The 21,320-nt window shown below is 41.2% G+C and overlaps 1 pseudogene across 1 annotated transcript; it reads right to left on the bottom strand.

The window, feature by feature from the left end:
• Positions 1–309: 309 nt before the first annotated feature.
• LOC309601761 (betaine--homocysteine S-methyltransferase 1-like) lies at positions 310–18,267 on the bottom strand (annotated as a pseudogene). The gene is made up of 8 exons: positions 18,229–18,267; positions 14,057–14,189; positions 9,130–9,248; positions 6,944–7,135; positions 6,199–6,345; positions 4,545–4,727; positions 788–1,016; positions 310–507 (listed from the first exon to the last, which is right to left on the bottom strand). The product of its transcript is annotated as a betaine--homocysteine S-methyltransferase 1-like (transcript).
• Between the last annotated feature and the right edge of the window lie 3,053 nt (positions 18,268–21,320).

The following is a 21,320-nucleotide window of genomic DNA, read 5'->3' as shown; positions in this document are numbered from 1 at the left end:
TCTCTTTTCACAGGTGAGTTGAGTCAATTATTACTTTCCACGTATTTCTGTGTCTACCCAGTTGATGGCACCTAGCTAACAAGAAGCTCAGTTGTTATGAGAATCCAAAACTCCTTCTGACTGTGTCTTCTCTAAACTATTCGTCCAGAGAAAGATTTTATTATCAGTTTGACATATTAATCTGTAATCACATTATTTTTGCATTTTGTCTCTTTCATTAGATGTTAACTGATAAATCAACGGGGCACTCATCTTCACAGATTTTTCTTGTGAAGCATGAGATGGTCTGTAGATAAATCATTCTAACATTTAGACAACTGCAGTGGATTGGAACAACTGTTTCCGAAAGAGCTCTTTCAGCTGTTGTTCACTTGTTGCTTCTTTCTGTTGCATCAGCTCTCTGGTTCCTTTGGTTACCCCCCCCCCCAGCCATCTGGCTTTGAGACTGAAGGACAATATGGCCTGCCTGAAGCAGGCCTCAGATTCTCCCAGTATTCTCTTCTTGCCCTAAAGAAAGAAAAGGAAATATTACAAAACTTTCATTACTTTCACATTAATTCAGACCAAATGTTCATTTTGAAGAGGGATGAGAATTTTTGTAGCTCTCCTACTGCCCCTTTGCCCCTTTTACTGCTCCCAGATCAAATTTAATTCTTCAAAATTATTAACACAGAATGTTTACGGTTATATTTAGACCTCCATATTGGTTAAGCTAGTCTGCTGCATGGACCAATGTAAGCCTTTATAAGGAGGGTGCTGGTGTGCTTTCCAGTTCAGATATACATACCTTGCTCTGACCCAGGGTTTGGTATGCATGCTCAGGTTATTGCCCCAGCTGCCATGTTTCTCAGAAGCTTCTCGCAAAAATCCTCTTTCAGGAGCCAGCTCCTCAGCTATTGCTCGGATGTGATATGGCTCAAATCCACAGCAGCCTCCAATGAAATGAATTCCTAAATCATAGGCCTTTCTTGCATATTTTTGAACATCCCATCTAGTTACAATTCTTGGCTCCAGACCTGCAAAGACATTCATATCTTAAATTTTCACCATGCTCCAGTTCACCGCATTTTTTTGTAAGAAATCACATTATTGAGACACTTGCACACTATTTGCAAAACTGGTTGTAGATGTAGATGTTTGAGCTGTCTGAGCTAGAATTAATAATGCAAACTTTCAGGAGTCTAGCTTTTAGATTCTGTTATGCTTTGCTGAGCTATGCTTGTTGTAAGCTGCTTTGGCTTTGAAAAACAGCACCTAATATCTTCTGAGACTGATCAAGCCCTAAGTCACATGCTTGCCATTCTGCCAGAGTTCTTAGCTGAAGTACTGGAGCACTTTCAATGTTATGCCCACAAGTCCAAAGAGTTCTTAATGAACAATCAATATCTGGGAAATCTGATTACAGTACTCTAATCTGTGAAAGGAGAAGGTATCATCAGCCTACCTGCAACAGGAATAAGCCTGCTTGTTATTCCTCAGGAATGCTTACTACACTTTTTTCCATGACCAGCTAATGGCAGGCAGTTGTTTCGCTGACAGCTGGGATCTGTAGCTATTTCTTAGCCCATCCCTTACTTAGTTATAAGCCCATCCATAAGCAGTTTGCTGCCTCAAGCCACTTCCTTGTGGAAAGTTCTGTGTGTAGATGACTTAGGATGGCTAAGATGCAACCTTTCTTTTGAACCCCTCTTCGTGTTGCAGGTTGTGGTAAGCAGAGCGGAGGGACGCCAGAGCTGAGAGGAAAGACGTGTGGAAGGAAAGGAACAGAAAGTGAGAAGAACAAGGAAAAGCACACCTGAAAGGGAAGGAGGCACAGGAGTTGCAGAACTGGAAAGAAAAGACCAGGGACTGGAGAAGAAACTTGAAGGAATAAAAATACAGGAATAAAGGAATAAAAATCCTCCCACTTCTTTATGCACATCTGCAGGAGATGAATCAGCTTGGTTATGAGGAGAGTGCAGCATGATGTCTGGGCACTGAACATTCCTCTAGGCAAAGAAGCCGTGGTGAGGTAGTAAGGTTCCAGCACCACAGCAGAAGTAGGATTCTTCTTCCTACATCCTGTCCCAGAAATGCCTAATATGCAAGAAGGTGATGCAAAGCAGATCTGCTCAAAGTCCAGTGAGTAGTTAAAGAGACAGAGTCAGAAAATAAAAAACAGAAGGGAAAAAAATGAAATGGTCTTAAACAGAAAATTATTGGTCTCAGAGGGAAAGACTGGACAACGGAAAAATAGATGGTCTAATATCAGAAGGAAAACCAGATTAAGCTATCTTAGAAAGCTGTTTAAATAAAAGTTTGTGTACAGTCCTGCAGATGTGAGAGAAAGCATCAGAAGCATCAATTCATGATTTCCTTGTCTCTCATATATCATTAAAAAGCTAATGCAAAATTGATACAAAACGATCAACAGTAAGAATGCAGCATCTTGCACTCAATTTATACCCGTATAAGCAACTAAACTCCAGGAGAACAGTATAGGGTGTTTCCCTGTCTTCTCCGTCACCCACCCTGTCACAATCAGTCCTTGTGTTTCAGGAGCATAAGGACAGCACCAACCTAACAGCTCTGAAGAAACATGGATAGACTCCGCCATAAGAACTGGCCACACATGGTGAAACATGGTGATTGAAAACAAGCAGTATGCTACGAAAAGAAGTTGCCACATAGATCACGTTTTGTGGGGTTTTCTTCCCCCCTCCCAAAAATGACTAACATTCTATTTTCCGTGCCTGTCAACGTACAGTATTTTTCTTGGCTTTATTCAGAATTAAATATCTCTAGCTTAACAGTTTATGTTATCATTTACAGTAAAAAGATATTGAAATTTTCATCAACTTCTGATGAGAAGATTGTAATGTGCGCCTAGATTTAGCCCCTCTGTACGTCTACTCTTGAGATAACTGGGTATGCTTTGACTGACCAGGACTTTTCTGTCTAAAACATTGTCCTTGCTTAACTGGTGACATTTGAGAGCAATTGCAGTAACACAGAAGGGAAAACACAGAAAACTGGAAAAAGTTCTAAAGATAAATAAATACTGCTGGTATCTAGATGCTGGAGTTTGCCAATACAACATAGCCAATGCTTTTCTAGAAACTGAGATCTTGTTGGCCTGTACAGAGGTTATGTACACTTCAAATACCTAAATGCCTCTTTGTGCATATTGCCTTCCACAAAAAGCAGAGTCAACTGGGTCAGTTTAACAATGATTTACCAAACTACTTCTCTGCCATCAAGTGATCAGTTGCTCCTTCTGGGTAGTGCAAACATTCACAGAACCAGGCTTCTCCAATTGACTCATGAAATTTCTGAAAACTGACATCTCATACAGTTTGCTTATAACATACAAACCAAGAACCATAACAAACCAAAGAGTGAATCCTTCAATTAACTTGATTACTTACTGCATCTGTTCTATCATTTTTGCTTGCAATCAGAGGAGTTATACGAAGGAATGAATAGGATAAATGAGTTCCTGACACTTTTAAACATCCCAGAGTATTTTCAGAACCCAGACATGTTGTTATTATCTAATGAATGCCTCAGGCTCATGCTTTATTCTTTTTCCTTCATTTACGTAGAGAGGACTTTTAAAATAAAATATCTTCCTGAAAATCACATCCATATCTTTTTTTTTTTCCTAAAAATTCAAGTTTCAGTTGTTTTAATACCTTATTTTATAGGCTGATCTTGAAAAGAAGAATGTATGATATCTGAAAATGAAGGCATTTTTCTAATCAATTTTAAAATGTTTAGGCTGCTTTTTTCCTCTTATCTTAAGAGGATGTGACCTTCTACATCCCAGGTGGGAATAAGCCCTAAATACACAAGCCTTATATACACATAAAGTGGCTGAATCTTTCGGTCTTTTGGGTAGAATTTCTGCTGAGCATAAGAGTGATGAATCCATCTCCAAACTGCTAATCCATTTGTAAGCAACATCAAAGAACATATTCCCTCTTCTGCTTTCTCTCTAATCTCACTTATCTTAGACAGTTACACTTGCAAGACTGAACCATTATGAGTGCAAGAATCATGCACCTATACTAATGATCCAGCTCCGCATATGCATTATACATTAAATCCCTATGCAGGTAAACATTATAGGGCTCATGGGCTAGACGTCACAACCGAGAATGCTGGGGAGCTCCAGTCCAAAGGCATTTAAAGTCTGGGTTGTTTTTAGTGTATTTGCTCTTGTTAATTTCTTTGGACTATTTTACAGCTGTCCTGAACAAGGTTCTATAGCACAAGAAAAAAAAAAACAACATTTTTTTTTAATTGATTTAGGTTGTGGCACTTTAACTGTTTTCATCATAATTTCACTTTCAGTCACATGCTGTGATACTGCTGAAATACTCTCATTATCTGGATGATCTTTAACCCAATCCATCTATGCAGAATGCCAGACAGGATAATTGAGACTGATCCTATTGTACAGGAGGATGCCTTGCAGTTTCAGCTTTGCTAAAAGCTAGGGGAAAAAAAGGAACAGACAGTAAATAAATTAAAAAAAAAAAAAAAAGATACCCTTGTCTTACCAAAGGGAAATTCTGGAAGGTCAATAAATCCTTGCTTCCCACAATCAGGTGTATGGAAAGCAAGTGGTTGGGACATCAGGTGAGCTTTCAGTTTAGCAGCGTGCAAGCCCTCTTTCATCAGTCTCACAGTTTCCAGGGAGGTATCTGGGTCAAAATGGCAGTTGACTCCAACAATAGAAGCACCTAGGAGGAGGAAAATAAATAAGTTCAAGTCACATCTCCCTAGGAAGTGGGAGGTGAAAGTTCTTAGCCACAGCACTCCATAAGCAGAGCAGTCCATCTGTACACCAGCACTATGAACACAAGCGTCCTGGTTTCAGCTGGGATAGAGCTAATTTCCTTCCTAGTAGCTGGCATAGTGCTGTGTTTTGGATTTAGGATGAGAATAATGTTGATAACACACTGATGTTTTAGTTGCTGCTAAGTAGTGCTTACACTAGTCAAGGACTTTTCAGCTTCCCATGCTCTGCCAGGTGCACAAGAAGCTGGGAGGGGGCACAGCCAGGACAGCTGACCCACACTGGCCAAAGGGCTATTCCGTACCGTATGACGTCATGCTCAGTATATAAGCTGGGGGAGTTGGCCGGGGGGCAGGGATCGCTGCTCGGGGACAGGCTGGGCATTGGTCAGCAGGTGGTGAGCAATTGCATTGTGCATCACTTGTTTTGTATATTCTTTTATGATGATGATGATGATGATGATGATGATGATTTTCTCTTCCTGCTGTCCTATTAAACTGTCTTTATCTCAACCCACAGGTTTTACTTTTTTTTTCAATTCTCTCCCCCATCCCACCAGGAAGGGGAGGAGGGTGAGCGAGTGACTGTGTGGTGCTTAGTTGCCGACTGAGGTTAAACCACGACAACAAGGTAGTTGGATTAGAGCCAGCCTCAACTCTCCTGAGGCTGATCATTCCATTTACATCTCAGTTGCACTCTTTACCTTCCTGATGAGGAATCACATCTCCCACCCTCATGCAGTTGCTTTTCTCATCAGTGCTCAATCAGTGAAGACTGATTATGTACAGCCACATATACAAATAGCTAACAGGTTCCTAACACAGGTTCTGCCTTTGGATTTCAACTCTTAACTCCAAAGGAAAAGAGTAGTTCAGAACAGATATAATAAAACCCCTGTATGGTCGGTCCATCATGCCCCTGATTAATTCCTTCTGCCCTTCCCTTTGTCCTGCAGAAAACACAGCATTTGATAGGCAATAAGATTAATTTTTTCATTCTCTTATTCTCTCATCCTGGATTTGAACTGTGCTCCACACATTTCTAAAAACATGAGCAGAGAATCAAAGGCGGCTTTGGATTCTGCTTATGTTTCATAATCCTGAGCCCAGAATTTGGGGCTGGGTCTGTAATCAACTTTGAATAGTTTTAGGATTTTGTTCTACTCAGTATCAGCTGCCTGTGGCTATTGCTCCCAATACCATCCTGGTTAATAAGGATTTTATAGCTGCATTTTCATACTTTTTTTTACAAGACTGCTCTAGTAAAGTACACATAGAAACTCTTCCACAGGCTCAAAACTTTCATCAAGTATAATTGGGAAGCTATCTACTTGAGATACACATCCATTTATCTCAATGATTAAGGACTTAACTTTGTTCCATACTTTTAAAGTGCAGATTAAAACAGATTCTTACCAGCCTTTACCAGTCGGACAGCACATTGTCCGGGGGGCACGCCATGCATGTCTCCTTCTGGACAATGCACATTGTAGCTGCAACTGGCTTCCTAGATTCTTTTAGGACTTCAACAGCCCAGACAGCTTCTTCAACATGTTCAAAATACTGAAAGAAATTAAAAGTGGACTACTTTCGTTTCTTGGAGATGAAACATAAACACATTAATCCAGACCCCAAATTCACCAGCAATACAATGACTTGATTCTTTTCTGATTTACACTAACAGAATTCAGTTGAGTTCACTGACCACACAGTTAAAAAAGGATTTTAAAAAGTCAGAAGGAAAACTAAATCCAAAATAAAAAGATACTCATGTTTCAGAATAAGAATGCCCATACAGGGGGTTAATCAGGGATTTATCCCTGAAGAACTATTTTCATCTAGAAAAGTCACCATGGGTTGGTTACTTACGGAGTACAGGAGGAAACAGGAACTAATCAAGATCACATTAATCTATCCTCTTTGTACTGGTACAGAATTTGACTTGACTGAGATGATAGAAATTTAGGGTTCAAGGTCCTATTCTAGGACGCTTGCAGATACTGCTGTGCATTTAGAAAACATCTGATTCTACTGGAATAAAAGTATAACAGAAAATTTTAAAGAAGGAAGCAATATATACTTGTATTCCCTAAAGTAGACTAGACATCTTAAAGTTAACACACTGTGCCAGCTGAAGGCATGTACTTTTTTACAGATTTACCTCTGCAATTAGGAAGTCAACATTCTTCTTCATAAAGCCATCTAGTTGCTTTCGAAAGGCTGCTTTAACCTCTGCTTTATCCTTGCAGCTTAAGTATGATGGTGTTTGACTGAGTCCTCCAGCCACTAAAGCATCACCTTCATTAGCCACTTCTCTTGCAATGTCACAAGCAGCTTCATTCACTTTCTGGCACTATATGAATATAGATTACATCATTTTTACCTGGTCAGAGATATGCATGTAATTTCAGAGCACAAAAAGGACAAAAGACTTCTTCATATTCATTTATAATTTAAATGTATTTTTCTATAATATTGATTAGGAAGATCAGCATTTTTCAAAAAAATAACAAACATTAAGAAACAGATTTCTTGCAACTTATAAGTTATCATATTATCAAACACTAATACAAAAACATATTACCTTTAATACATCTTACACAAATAGTCTATAAAAAAGCAAATATTTGGTGTGAAGCAGAATTTTTTTTTCCTCTTAGAAAATAAGTTAGTTAGTTACACTTAAGTGTCTGCTTCTATTCTGAGATTTTGTGGATGGAAAAAAAGAGTAGTAATTTCAATTGATTTTTCATTCTGTTTCTTAATGTATTATTTTAGTATTTTGATAATTTTCAAAATTTAAGCTATGATATGATATAGAGTCATTTAAGGCACTTTTAAAAGGATGTCATTAATTACCTGATGTTAAAGTTACCAATTTAAGAATAGCAAAGGGAAACTTATCACTATATATGATTAATTAATCACCTAGACTGAAAGACACATTCCCTGTATACCCAAACCAGGATGACTAGAACAGCTTGTGAAAGAGGTTAAGCTGGGAAAAAAAGATTTTTGGAAAAGAATCATTATTTGGGATAGATAACAAGGACTGATTAGAGCAGGTTTCTTTGTGGCCCATGGGCTACTTAGAATCTACATAGGTTTCTCTCAGCTGAAGTTTTCCATGGCTGCCTCAAAACATCCAGATGATTTTTAAGGCTATTGCTGACAGAGTGTCTTCCACTTGCACTTCTGCTCAGGTACGTGTTTGGGAACACCAGGAGCTGGAGCCATAAACCAGTTAGAGCCTGGAGGAAACTGCTTCTAGAACTGGCAGCAAATCAAGCTTGAAAGTTTTGCTGCAATGCATTCCAGTTTCCAGTTGCTTTCCCAACCCCTCTTATCATTTTTCGTTGCAGCATGGCTAGTTCCAGAGGCACTATGTTTCTGGGATATCACTTCAGACATTTCGATGTTGCATCTATTGAATGTAAAGGTACAGCATTTCAGATAAATTTGGTCATATGACATTTTAATGTCTTAACCTCTTAATTAAGCCTCAAGTGTTTCCCTAGTGTCCAGATTGCTCTAGTTTCTGACTTGGGATATCTTCACATAAATATATTCCTTCCTCTCTGCGCCCTGGAGAATCTTCTCTATTTTCCAGAGGCTGAAATAATAGACAATAGGACCAAAGGGGAAAAGATCAGAGAAAACACCCAACGACAAATCTTCTAGTCTCAAAGGAACTATCTAGAAATGTTTGTGCCAGAAGTCCCAGTGGAGATGGGGCCTGCATCTAGTGAAGGCACCCAACATCCTACAACTCCTCTGTGTAGGGGGTAAGAAAACACCAACACAGTACTTCTGTTACTGTACCAGATTACCCTTACACATGAGAAGGGGAATACTGACCACAGTGTATACCTTGGATTTTTTAGTTGATATTTTATTGAAGACATGGTCCTAAAAAAACATTCAGTTCTTATTAGCAAGTCATTATTCTCCAGGATTCTTCACCATTTTTGCAGTTGATTTGTTTCTCTGGATGCTAAAGCATTTCTTTTTTTACAATTGATTTTGCTCTCTGTGCATTTAGTCCTCCCTATACTTTGTATGAAAACTCCAGTAAACTATCTCCTCAGATGGGAAAAATAAGATGTGGGCATCCTTTTTCCTCTCTTCATCTTTGCCCCATTTTGTTATTTTTTTTTTTTCTTTCCCCTTTAACCTTGTCTTTCTTACTATTCCAAATTCTGAAATTGCACCATCTCATTCTTTGGTCCTCAAATATAACCAAAACTGTTATGACAAACTGTGAAAATACTTGATAATTCTTTCTATTAAACCTTTTGAAATGAATACACTTATTTCATATCTCCATCAAAATAGTATTTTACTCACACTTATTTCCTCAGCTACATAATTGCCCCTGTTCTCTAGTTTGTCCTCACTGGCATAAAATGTGAATGCCTGCAGAACATTGGATCCAGCTCTGAGGAATTCCCGGTGAAGCTGACAAACTGCAAAGAATTAAAAGAGACAAAGAAGAGATGTTTGGTACAGTTATTACTATTATTATCCCAAAACTAAATGTTTATTGAATTAATGTTACTGTAAAAGAAGTGATACTGTGTTTACTAGAAGAGCCATTATGAGGGAGTAGAAGCAGTACCCCAGTCTGTGTAGAATTCCTTTCTTCCCACTCTTAGAACATTAGGTAGAAAACTTCCTTCTTAGTTATTCTCTGCTAAGAATGACTGAAGATTTCTATATTTAGTTCATCAGTAGATTCAGATGCTCACGTACCCAAGAGTCGGGCCACTGAAGAACATCAAAACAACCAGCAGGTGGATCGGGCTGCTAAGATTGAAGTGGCTCAGGTGGATCTGGACTGGCAACATGAGGGTGGATTGTTTATAGCTCGGTGGGCCCATGACACCTCAGGCCATCAAGGAAGAGATGCAACAGACAAATGGGCTCGCGATCGAGGGCTGGACCTGACCATGGACGCTATTGCACAGGTTATCCATGAATGCGAAACATGCACTGCAATGTGTACCTCAAGGGGATTTGATTTTGGGTGAAAATAGCCAATGAACTGAATGGTATGATGTTAATTGCTATATAATACTGTATGTCATCACTTCTATGGTGGCTATATGCTATATCAACAGAATCACAGTAAGAATCACCCAGATTAATGAAGAATGAACTTTGATGGAACCGAGCAAAGTGCAGCGGTGATAGAACCATAACTGGCTTCAGCATGCAACAACCCAACACCACACACCATCTCTCCTGCCCTATAGGACTGTTATGAGAGATGAAGCCCAAAGTCATGGACCGAATGAACTCAACGGACATTTTAGAGGGATGGCCCATGGACTAAGGGAATGATATCTGTGTGTACATATCAAAAGACTGGAAAAGTGGTGGTGATTAATTGGAATGTATTGGAAAGGATAGGACCTGGGCATGACATAGATGGTATAGAATAAGGGGTGGATACTGTCCTGGTTTCAGCTGGGATAGAGCTAATTTTCTTCCTAGTAGCTGGCACAGTGCTGTGTTTTGGATTTAGGATGAGAATAATGTTGATAACACACTGATGTTTTAGTTGCTGCTAAGTAGTGCTTACACTAGTCAAGGACTTTTTTCAGCTTCCCATGCTCTGCCAGGTGCACAAGAAGCTGGGAAGGGGCACAGCCAGGACAGCTGACCCACACTGGCCAAAGGGCTATTCCGTACCATATGATGTCATGCTCAGTATATAAACTGGGGAGAGTTGGCCGGGGGGCAGGGATCGCTGCTCGGGGACTGGCTGGGCATCGGTCAGTGGGTGGTGAGCAGTTGCATCATGCATTACTTGCTTTAATAATAATATTATTATTACTACTATTTTATTTCAGTTATTAAACTGTTCTTATCTCAACCCATGAGTTTTCTCACTTCCACTCTTCCGATTCTCTCCCCCACCCCATCAGGGAGAAGGGAGGGAGCGAGCAGCTGTGTGGTTCTTAGTTGGTGGCTGGGGCTAAACCACAACAACCCACAAAACAATAATTATAATAATTTCTAGAACACTACTTATCATGTAAAACAGAGTTAAAACGCTCAACAGCTTATAGCAAATACAGGAATAATTTATTCCCTAGATATTGTATAGAGACATGAGAACACTGCAGTTTCTATGGCAGATGTTTGGAAAAGCTTTCCTGAAGTCTTGGTTCATCATACCTCATTGTCTACAGACAATCTGTGTCATTAGGGAAACATGTTAATGTGTCACGAGAATAAAATTACTGCCTTCAGCTACAACAAACACAGCATTCTATGCCAGAGAAGCTCAAACGGTAGTCTGAGTTGCTAGAGTCAATCTGCACACACAGCAGCACATCTGCTTTCAGTGAAGGAACAGTGTGGTGTCCCTTGCTTTTCTCTACTAGTACCAGTATTTCATTTCTAATTACAGCCTTGGGTAACCACACTGTGATTTAACACAGCAGTCACAAAGAACTATCCAGGAACATAGATTCTAGCAGAGCTACAATTCAAAGAGTCCCTGGAATTTGCCTGAACTATCGGGATCAAATTTCAGTTTTACAGCCTTTACACAGTCAAAACATTCCTAGTGCAGAGAGTATTCTTTTTCCTACATCATTAAAACAGGCTACTGAGCCCAACTAAAAGGACTGTCTCTGTATGTTTCTAGTGTTCTGTAGTTTGTTTTTCTATTCGCCCCCATGAAAAATCATTGATGAACACTAGTCAGGAAATGTGAAAAGGAAAAAATAATCTACAAATATTTTCACAAATGCTTTATGACATTTCCATAATAAACTAGATTTATTTACCCCCATGGTTAGTGCTCTTTAAATATGGTTCCTGCATTCCTAGAAGAATGTTTGGGATTTGTGTGAATAAGGATGGAGACATTGGTAGGCAAATGAAACATAATCTAACACGTATGAATAAGGAACTTTATATCCCAAACTATCAGGTATGTGAACAGCAGACTCTTGAATGGGTCTGCATTTGGAGGGAAAGAATAGCATTATAAGTAAAGTATCAGCCTGAATCTCATTCAATCCCAGGCAAATCATTTTTACCACTAGAATACACTTAGTATTATCAAGCCCACAGTAGTCTGCATGATGCTATCAAAAACCCAAACCACTCTAATTTACTTCTTGTGTGACTTCTAGCATGTTACTGAAGCTATGTTTTCTTCCACTATTTGAGAAATGAGGTAACAGCCACATATGAGGCTAAACAATTATTAAATTTGATGCATTTTAGGAGTCAGACATACAACACTGAGTTTTCATTTCAATCTACCATGAGTTGGACATTTCACAAAAGACACAGACTTAAGCTAACAGCAGATGGGGGCAGTAAGTGCATATGCATATTGCTCAGTACAGAGCAGTAGCTCAGATACCTGATCTGGCTCAGAAGAAATATTTAGATCTCATTTCTAAACTTGTCAGTCTGGCAAAACTTCTCCTCCCTTGTAACGGAGATAATGGCCTTCAACTCACTTTTTTTTTTTTTTTCTTTCTTTTTTTTTTTTTTTCCTCCATCATTCCTTGCTGCAATCTCAGAACCTCCCTCATTCCTTACAAAGACAAGAAGGGCCGGTAGTTGTATGGTTTTTTACACCAGCTGGCTCAGACAGTTGGTCCTTCTGTTCTTTACACCTGCTTTCAAAATAACATGACCCTTGAGCATGCAGGAGCAAAGAGCAATAACAGAGGGGAGGCAGCACACTGCACTGAAAGAAATGAACACATTTCCAGTTAAGGGTGTATTTATAAATAGCCTACAAAGGGCTTATAAAAGTGTTATGTTACAGACATGAGCAATATGTTCTAGCAAATCAGTAGTAATTCTTAGAAGGCTGGGCTAACCTATGACTACTGATCACTTGTTTAAAACAAATCTGTGTGCCAATTTAGCCTATTTAAGCCATCTGCAACTGCCTCTATGTAAGGTAATGTCTTGCATTCCCCATGGACCGAGACCTACACTTCCTGAGAAGGCATGTGGAGAGGGTCAAAGACTTTTGTGGTACAAAAGAAATAAGCAAAGGGGAAACAAAGAGCATGGTATAAGCGCTACGATTTGTAAGATGGAATGCGCAGGGGCAGAAAAAGGTACAGGTGGAGAGAAAGAGAGAGGTGATAGGATGTATTTTTGGGAGATGAGGTTCAACAAATTAGGTCATCACCCTTTAAACCTTTGCTGGAGCACTGCATTATCTAAGGCTGTCCATGACCCTAAGTTAGGCATGCTACACAAAGTAACACTTGAAGGCTGAGAAGGATTAGGGGAAAAAATAGGTAAGGTGTACAAAGCAATGTAATAGAGAGGGCTAAGATCTCTATTTCTCCTTCTCCTCTTCTTCCTTCTTCCCCCTTTATAGAGGAAAAAGACTAATTTGGAAGGACATACACTTAAGACAGAACAAAGAAAATTTTTTTCCCAGGACATTCTGAATTAGCTTGTGGGATTAACTGCACATGATATTACTAGGGCAAATGCTTTATTGTAATGAAGCATACATAAATAGATAATAGCACCTGCTTTTGCACTATTTATGCTAAACACTATAATCTTTATGCTGTAAGGCATAGAATGATTGCTCATTTTGCCCCCCTCCACTGTAGACAGTCACTCCATTAAATGGGATAGGCAGAAGTTGAGTTAACACCCTTGGCACAGCAACTGATGCAATTTTATTGCAATTCTTAGGTTCTTATGAGGTTTATCAATCCTCATTTCACAGTGGAGCCAGATACATTAAATACTCCTCTTCCATTCCATTGTTTATTAAAAGCTGCCGTTTTCCTGAAGGAATTAATAAACAAACTGTATTCATTTATAATGGTCAGAACACAACAAAACAGATAGTTAACTGCAGAATTTTTTGTCACAAGATGTTGTGAAGGATAAACTTGATATCAGCTCAAGGACAGACTGGACATGTCCATGAGAGAGAAATCACTGAATGTTATTAAATACAAAGATACCATATCTGTGTCAAAAAGTCCCTGGGTTACAAATTACTGAAGACTGGGAAAGCATTCTGGAGAGGTATCACTGTATGTTTGCACTACTCATATTCTTTCCCAACCAACTGCTTTTGACCAGTGTTAGAGCAAGAATAAGGGGTACGATGATTAGGGGGTCTATAGATTCTTAGACTATTCTTAACAGTGTGTAATTCTACATTGTCAAGCAACCCACTACAGGTTCCTATATATTTATTATTTATCCAACCATGTTTACCTTCACTATAGAATCACCATTTCCCAGTAAAACTGACCTGCTTCTGGGTGTTCTACCGTTGCTTCGGGAGTCCAAGGCCTAGCTTTTACATACCCCCTCTTTTCAAGAGCAAAGACGAATCCTCCATCTCCAATCACAAATTCTCCAGCATCTAAACGCTCTAGAATACCCTGCAGAAAGCAGGAAGAAAGGTTAATAATTACAGTTCTTCAGTTTTGTGGGCTTCCTTTGTTGACATTTCCTGTATTTGCAAAGCAGATATAATTATTTGTGGGCTACCAGAAACATCTTTGCCATAATAATAAGAAGTAATCCATTTCCTTCTTGAAATTCTCTTTAAAGAATAGTAGGTGATCTGTTTTACAACATAAGGCGTTAATATATGCATATATATTACATAAGACTTTTAATTATTCAGTTTATTGTATTCCAGAGATATAGTCCCCAGAACTAGAAGTCAATGGTCTAATTCCATTCCTATGAAAGTAAAACACAGTCTCAAATTCTCCTGTAAAATATATGTGAAACTTTTTAAAATGAAACACTAGTATCACTGACCTCTTCATTAGCTCATTTGCTCTTTAGCTACAAATGCCATCATGACAGAGCCTCAGCACAAGTAGCTTGTGACACAAGATGGCACAACAAGCATCAAAAAAAGTAAGCATGTAACATTTTCCTAGCAAATAAGACACATCTCAGAATGCTGGCCTCCATTTTCTGACAGACTTTTCACTGGCCTGGGTTTCCTTACCTAGACTTACAAAATGAAAGAAAATCCTGCTTCTTTTGCACAGCCCAGAAATGTTTTAAGATGCCAAATTACAAACCTTACAGCACCCTGTGATTAACCTTGCTTCTGCCTTGAACTCTACACTAACACAAGGAAAGTGGTAATTATTTTTTTTTGTAAAATGAAAAACATGAATACAAAATATATTGATTGCACCTAATACATATTATTTTTTGTATTCCTTTCATTGCTTCATTGGATTGTTCAAATTTTCAAAAAAGTACCTTGCTGTTATACTAAATAGTACTAAATTCTGCCAGTAGATTACAAACATAATTCTATTTGACTTTAAAAAGTGGATTAATGCAGACCCATTACATTAACAAAGGTAGTGGGTACAGAAAAAGATTTTAAAAAATCAAAGGTAAGACTGAAATTGCTGTCCATAGTTATCTTTTCCTGATGGCCTACTAGCGTTTCAGTAGATGAAATTTGAGGGAGTAGGGGAAAAAAAAGCACCTTGCGGACATAGAGTTGAGTGTGTTTTTTTGTGTTGAGAGGAAGGGTTTTTTAACAATTAGCCTCCAACCTTTAGTAGATTATCTTTCTTGATAATTTCTCCTTCATTCATTCAATTATCTCACACCATACATCCAGGAAAGAAAAACACTTATAACATCTCAGCACTGCCCTTTAGGCAGCATGAGAGTATGCCTTTCCAACAAGAAGGTGCACTGTGCCAACTATGCCAGTTCCAGTACCAAGCATAGCAGTGTAAGGCTACTTGGAGGCCACAAAGCCTGGCTGAGAGGGTCGGCGTTTTTGGCCCAGGCACTGACATAGCAGCAAGGTGATGGGGCTTCTCTGCACAGTGTTGCTGTGCAGATATATGAGCTAGGCCAAGTGTTGGCTTGCAGATGTCTGCATCACATTCCATTGCACATTCTGGACTTTCCAAAATATTGACGTAATTAACTTTACAACGTTAAGAAAAAGTGCAAGCTTTTATCTTTATTTCAGCAGGACCAGGGCAAAACTCAATCTACAATACTCAGTCTCCAAAACTCAGTAATTTTCAATAAGTCTACAAGTCGTGCCTGTCTATTAGGGCAATTCTGTTGTAAGTGTAAATGTCAGGAGGCTTTGTAAAGATTGTGTTTGCAATTAACTAATTTGCAGTTGTAACAGAATGCCTCAAATGGGGCCAGAGAAAGGCACCCAAGGGATCACTGGTTGAGTCCCTGCTTCCTCTGCCTGCCAAGGAATCTTTTACAGACAGAGCCTGCTTCAGAAGTTTAATATGCAGAGAACAGGAGTGCAGAGGGGAAAACAAAAAAAAAAAAATCTTAAATGTATAAGCAACCTCAGTTGTTGCTTGTTAACTGAAGATTACATTACAATAGATACATGTTGACACAATATATAGATATATTTAAATGCACTACAATCAACAGGTTTTTTTTTTCAAGTCCCTTCTAGGATTTAACAGCAGTTTCCCTTCACAGTTCTAGCTTTTTTAAACTGCACTTTAAAATAATCTTCACTTTTGACACACAGAAGCAACATAAGCCATGACTGAATAGATTGTGGTATCTTAATATATAATATATTGTGATATATTAAACCTAGCATCAGGGCATCTAATAGCAGGTGACATAACTATAAAGCACAAAGTGCTTAAACTTACTTTGTCAGTTCAGATTGGCTCAAAATGGAAATAACTTTTTTGCAGACTTTATTATAGGTCTGATATCATCTCTTCACACCATTTTTACTTTATCTATACTGGATAAAATACCATTGGTTCAAACAGCATATAGCTAGCATGAGTTCAGCATCAACATTGTTTTGTTCTGCCCCAGAGAACTACAACTGTGTGCTCATGCCCAATCCAGATCAAAATTGTACTGTCAAGTGATCCAGTAGTACACAGATCTGGTATTAAATAACAAGAAATAGTATCTGTAAAAAGCTAACCAGGGCTTTTTTGAGCCATCTTTTCACTGCTTCACTTTTGCTACCATGAACAAAGTTGCACCACAGTCCATACATCTATCCACGGAAGGAGTGCAAATGACTGTATGAAGATATTCCCCCAACCAACTTTAAGAATGTAACCGAACCATATAAGTGAAAAGCCTGCTTGGTCTACCTATATCCTATCTTTCCATCGGTGGAGAGAAAAAAAGCATCTCAAAATAACTATTCAGATCTTAAGTGAGCCCTCAAGAAAGGCTTATCTCTGTCCATTGCCTGTAGGAGAACCTAGGGCAATTGCCTTCTGCTAGGTGTCTGAAGTTAGGTGGCATGTGCCAAAAAATAAGCAGCAGAACAAATACCTCCTCACCTCCTTCCTTTATAACTGAGCTACCTGAAAGGCATAGAGTTCATAGACTTCTTCCCATATCCTTCTGTTCTCTTACTCTAGACTTATATGCTACATATAAAACCAAATAAAAACAGTTCTGAGTAAGAAGTGTCCAGTGTCCTACTAATAATACTGTCCTTCCAAACAGAAGGTAGAATACATGATTCCACTGACCCTCCCAAGCAGCACTGCAGGGTAGCAGTACTGGTATATGTCAGAGAGTCTGATTTAGATATTGCTCAAATGTTTATCTTGATGGCCAGAATGGCTGATGCCTGAATAACCTTTTATACTGGCTTATTTCTTTAGCTAAATGAGAGTGCGAAGGGCATGCATATATTGGAGACTGCGCTCCTATTACAAACACTGTTGGTATTCAGTCATATAAATAAAGGGAAGAGCAATTTGGGGCTTTTAGAGTTGTCAGGACGCTGGAGACAGGAATCCCATCCAATGAAGGTTTATGCTTACAATATTTACAATTTTAATGTGTTGTGAGCACTGCTTAGTTTGCATATCAAATAATATTAAGCAAAATGGTTTTGAACTTTGGTGGCTTCAGTCTATGTGTTGAGAGAAATCAAGATTCTGTGAGCTGTTACAGCATTAAGTTGAATCTAATCTATCTATCTCATAACAGTGTCCAAATGTCTTTAATGGTTTGATGCTGAATAGGTATAGTTATTATTACGTCTTTACTTTAGCTTTTCACAATATGCCCTTACCCGCAGAAATACCGAGTACCTTACTTGGAGGTTAAGTGCGGTTTGCGGGTTGTGCCAGTTTTGCAGCAGCTCCCCAGGAAAGCCTCCGGGCAGGACCCCGAGGGGGCGGGAGAGGCGGCCGGGTACAGCGGAGCCCCAGCCCGACCCAGAGTCGAGCTCTGCCCTGTGCCGCTGGGAAGCTCCCGCCGCTCCCCGCCTGCGCGCCTCGCAGCACCGGCGCGAGGCTGCCTCTGCCCTACCGCGTGGTCCCGCTAGGGCAGCGCCCGCACCGCGGCAGGGGCACCCCTCCCAGCGCCCGCCGCTGCCCCCACGCCGGACAGGGGAACGGGCCCGCCGAGAGCAGGGGACCGGGGCCGAGCAGGGGAGGGAGGTGGGGGAATTATCCTTTTGCCCTGTTTCGTGGTCTTCCTGATCGGCAGCATTTTCCTCGCCAAAGGACGCTGGCTACCTGAGACTACCCAGACGACTCGGCACGAAGCAGAAGATAACCCGAGCGCTCAGCCCGCACTTTTATAACGCGGGGAGGAGGCGGGCCGCGGTGAGCAGCGCTGCGAGCGACACCCCCGGCCGGCCCGGCCCCTGCCTCCGCGGGGCGCCCTGGCACGGCCCGGGACTGACCCGCCCCCTCCCGCCACCGCCCCCGCCTGGCTCGGGGACGAGCACTGGGGGTGGGGATCGGGAGGCGCCCGGTAGCTCCTCCGGGCTGCCCCCTCGGCCAAGGGGCTGGCCAGCGCTCTCCATCCCTGCTGCGGGCGGGCTGCGCGCGGGATGAGCGCGGTGCTGCGGAGAGCCCTGCGACGGCTGCGACCTCCCGCCGCGGCGGCCGGCCCGACCCCCCCCCGCCGCCGCCGCGGCTGCCCTGCGGCCCCTCGGCGGCGGCGCGGGCACGCGCGGGCCGGGCCGGGCTGGGCGCGGGGGCGGTGAGGAGCTCCGGGCGGGATGCGGTGGGGAGGCGCTGGCAGAGGAGCTGTTAACGGTCACGGCTCTCAGCGCGTGGCCTCCGCGCGGGCGGTGCTGCCCCAGGGCGCGGCCCCAGAAGTGTAAAGCTATCTGGCGGGGGGCGGGGGGGGGAAGGTAAGGGGAATACAGCTCCTTCTGCCGGCCTGCAGTGCTCCACCAGGTGCCGGTCAGGGTCACCGGGCCGCGAAGGCCTCTCCTTGTGGGCAGGAGGTGCATTTCCCACCCCCCCCTCCCCCCGTGCCTCGCATTTCTCTGTCAAAGACCAGACTCAGCCCGGGGTAAGTAGCTGACCTGGTATAGAGAGATCCCTCCTGTTGTGTTCTGGGCCATAGCGATGAGCACAAAATGACCTATTTTACCTGGCACGAGCAAACATCTGGGTGAACCGCGTAGTTCACAGGAAAGGTGCTCCCCGGATTCTTACCAGGCTCCTGCGTTTGAAAGAAAACGTTTGAAAAGAGCTGAAAGTCATGTGATCTGATCTGATCTGAATTCTCTCAGTGCCAGGAGGCACACAAGGCGCGAACATCGTTCTTCCACTTCGATCGGTCTGCGGCTGCGTGCTCTGGAGTCCCAAGGGCCACAGCGCAGTCTTCTGTTGGTTTTTTCCTCAAGACACGACCGATCCAGTTCCATCTCCTCCTCCTCACTTCATTACTGATTTTCTCCATCTCCGAGTTGATGCTCGTCGTTTCTGCAGCTTTTTTTTTTTTTTTTTTTTTCTTCTTCTTCTTCCGGGAGGAGGTAGTTGGCCTCCTGCCCAACCCCCATGACTTGGAGGGCCAGTGGTTTTTCTGTCAGGGTGGCCTTCCCTTAGGCTGCGCTGGTTCGCGGCACCTTCTTCAATTTTATCCGGTGCACCCTCCAGAGAGGGATCCCCTATCCACCACCCAGGGGACGCGCCTTCTAGCCGTGCAGCCCCAGCCGAAGGGAAAGTCATGTGAGGAAGTCTCAAATTCAAAGCATAAAAGAAGCATGAGAAAACCACGCTTGACCTTGATTAACTATCCTCATAAAATTTGATAGAGGAGCTGGGGTAAGTGTCTCGCATCTGGCTAGTAAACAGGTTACTGTTAACTTGCAAAAATGAATATGTAATCTCAAAAAAGAACACGTAGAAGTGTGTATGGGTCAAATACAGAAAACCTGTGGTGTCCAGTGCTCCCATTTATTTTCCTTTTCATTCGTTGCCGCATGGTGCATATTCCTCCTGCATTTGCATTTATCATGTCATATTATTTTAAAAGATCTTCATTCATAATACATGCAACTAATAGCTTTGATTTCTGAATGGAGGATGGGTGGAAGACTAGTTACACGTTAGACAGCCTTTTGCCAGAGGCGTTGCAAAAGCAAATGTACAAGGAGGGGGAGATAAAAATTGAGTATCGATTAAGTGTCCTGAAGGGAAAGATGATACTGTGGTTTCACAGTAGTTTGTACTGCTGCTGTACTAAGAGGTCCTACCTTGTCTTACATCCAAAAACATGGCTTTTTAAAATTTGGATAAATTTCCTGATCTGGCTTGCTGTCTGTGGGAGGGGCAGTAGAGAGGAGGATCAGACAAGACAGTGAGAATGGGGCTGCCTATGGCAGCAGTCCTGGTTTATGCTGGCTTAAAGGGGTTGTGAAACTGTAGCGTAGTGTAGTAGCAGGTGTGAGCCATTGACAAAACCCTGTTTCTATAGTGTTTTGACTCGAGCAAAGTAGAACATGTCAAAATAGACGGGATGTGAAAATATATATTCAGTTTTATTGTTCGTGAACACGTAGACTGATGTAGTCTGCTGACATTTGGCTTTAGAAATATTTTAAGGAGCTTTACTAAGCAGACATTTTTTTAAAGACTTTCTCTTTGTGTCGCATATACTATAGCACTTTTGAAATGCCAGGTTTTGACACTGTCATTTCAGGGGTACAGTTTCTCATTGAGAACTAGGTTCTACGCATAAGGGTATATTGGACAAATAACAAAGATTTAAAGTTGTGAGTGGAAGCAACCTTGCGTTGCTTTTTGTATTACTACTGTTTATGTATATGACCCTTTAAGAACATTTACTTTAAAAGAAGATAAGAATGACCAGGTTAGGTCTTAAGTGAGGTGTGTCACTTAGACTGCCAAGCAGGGACCAAGTTATATTATGATTGGAGCTATAAACAAAAGTGCAACTGTCTTTTTGTAACTGTCTGTAATTTTTTTTCCCGGGAGCGAAACCCCATCTCCTTTCTTGGGGAAAGACAGAGCAGACAGTGATCACTGGAAATGGTTGTGTTGGTGTGAGTCTAGCCTATCACTTGGCTAAGGCTGGCTTGAAGGATGTCATTCTGCTGGAAAAATTGGAGCTCACTGCAGGATCTATTTGGCATGCAGTAAGAAATGTTTTGTTAATCTCTCAGATTAACAGCAGTTTGTATATCTAACCGTGGTAGAAGTTTCATTACCCTTTATATTCCCTGGCTTTCCGGAGATTAACTATCATCTTGGTTATTTTATAGATCCAAACTTTAGCACCGA

Source organism: Platalea leucorodia (genome assembly GCF_965183815.1).
Source record: "Platalea leucorodia genome assembly, chromosome: W".
NCBI lineage: Eukaryota > Metazoa > Chordata > Aves > Pelecaniformes > Threskiornithidae > Platalea > Platalea leucorodia.
Note: the sequence above shows the minus strand (reverse complement) of the source record. Positions and strands in the feature narration are given on the sequence as shown.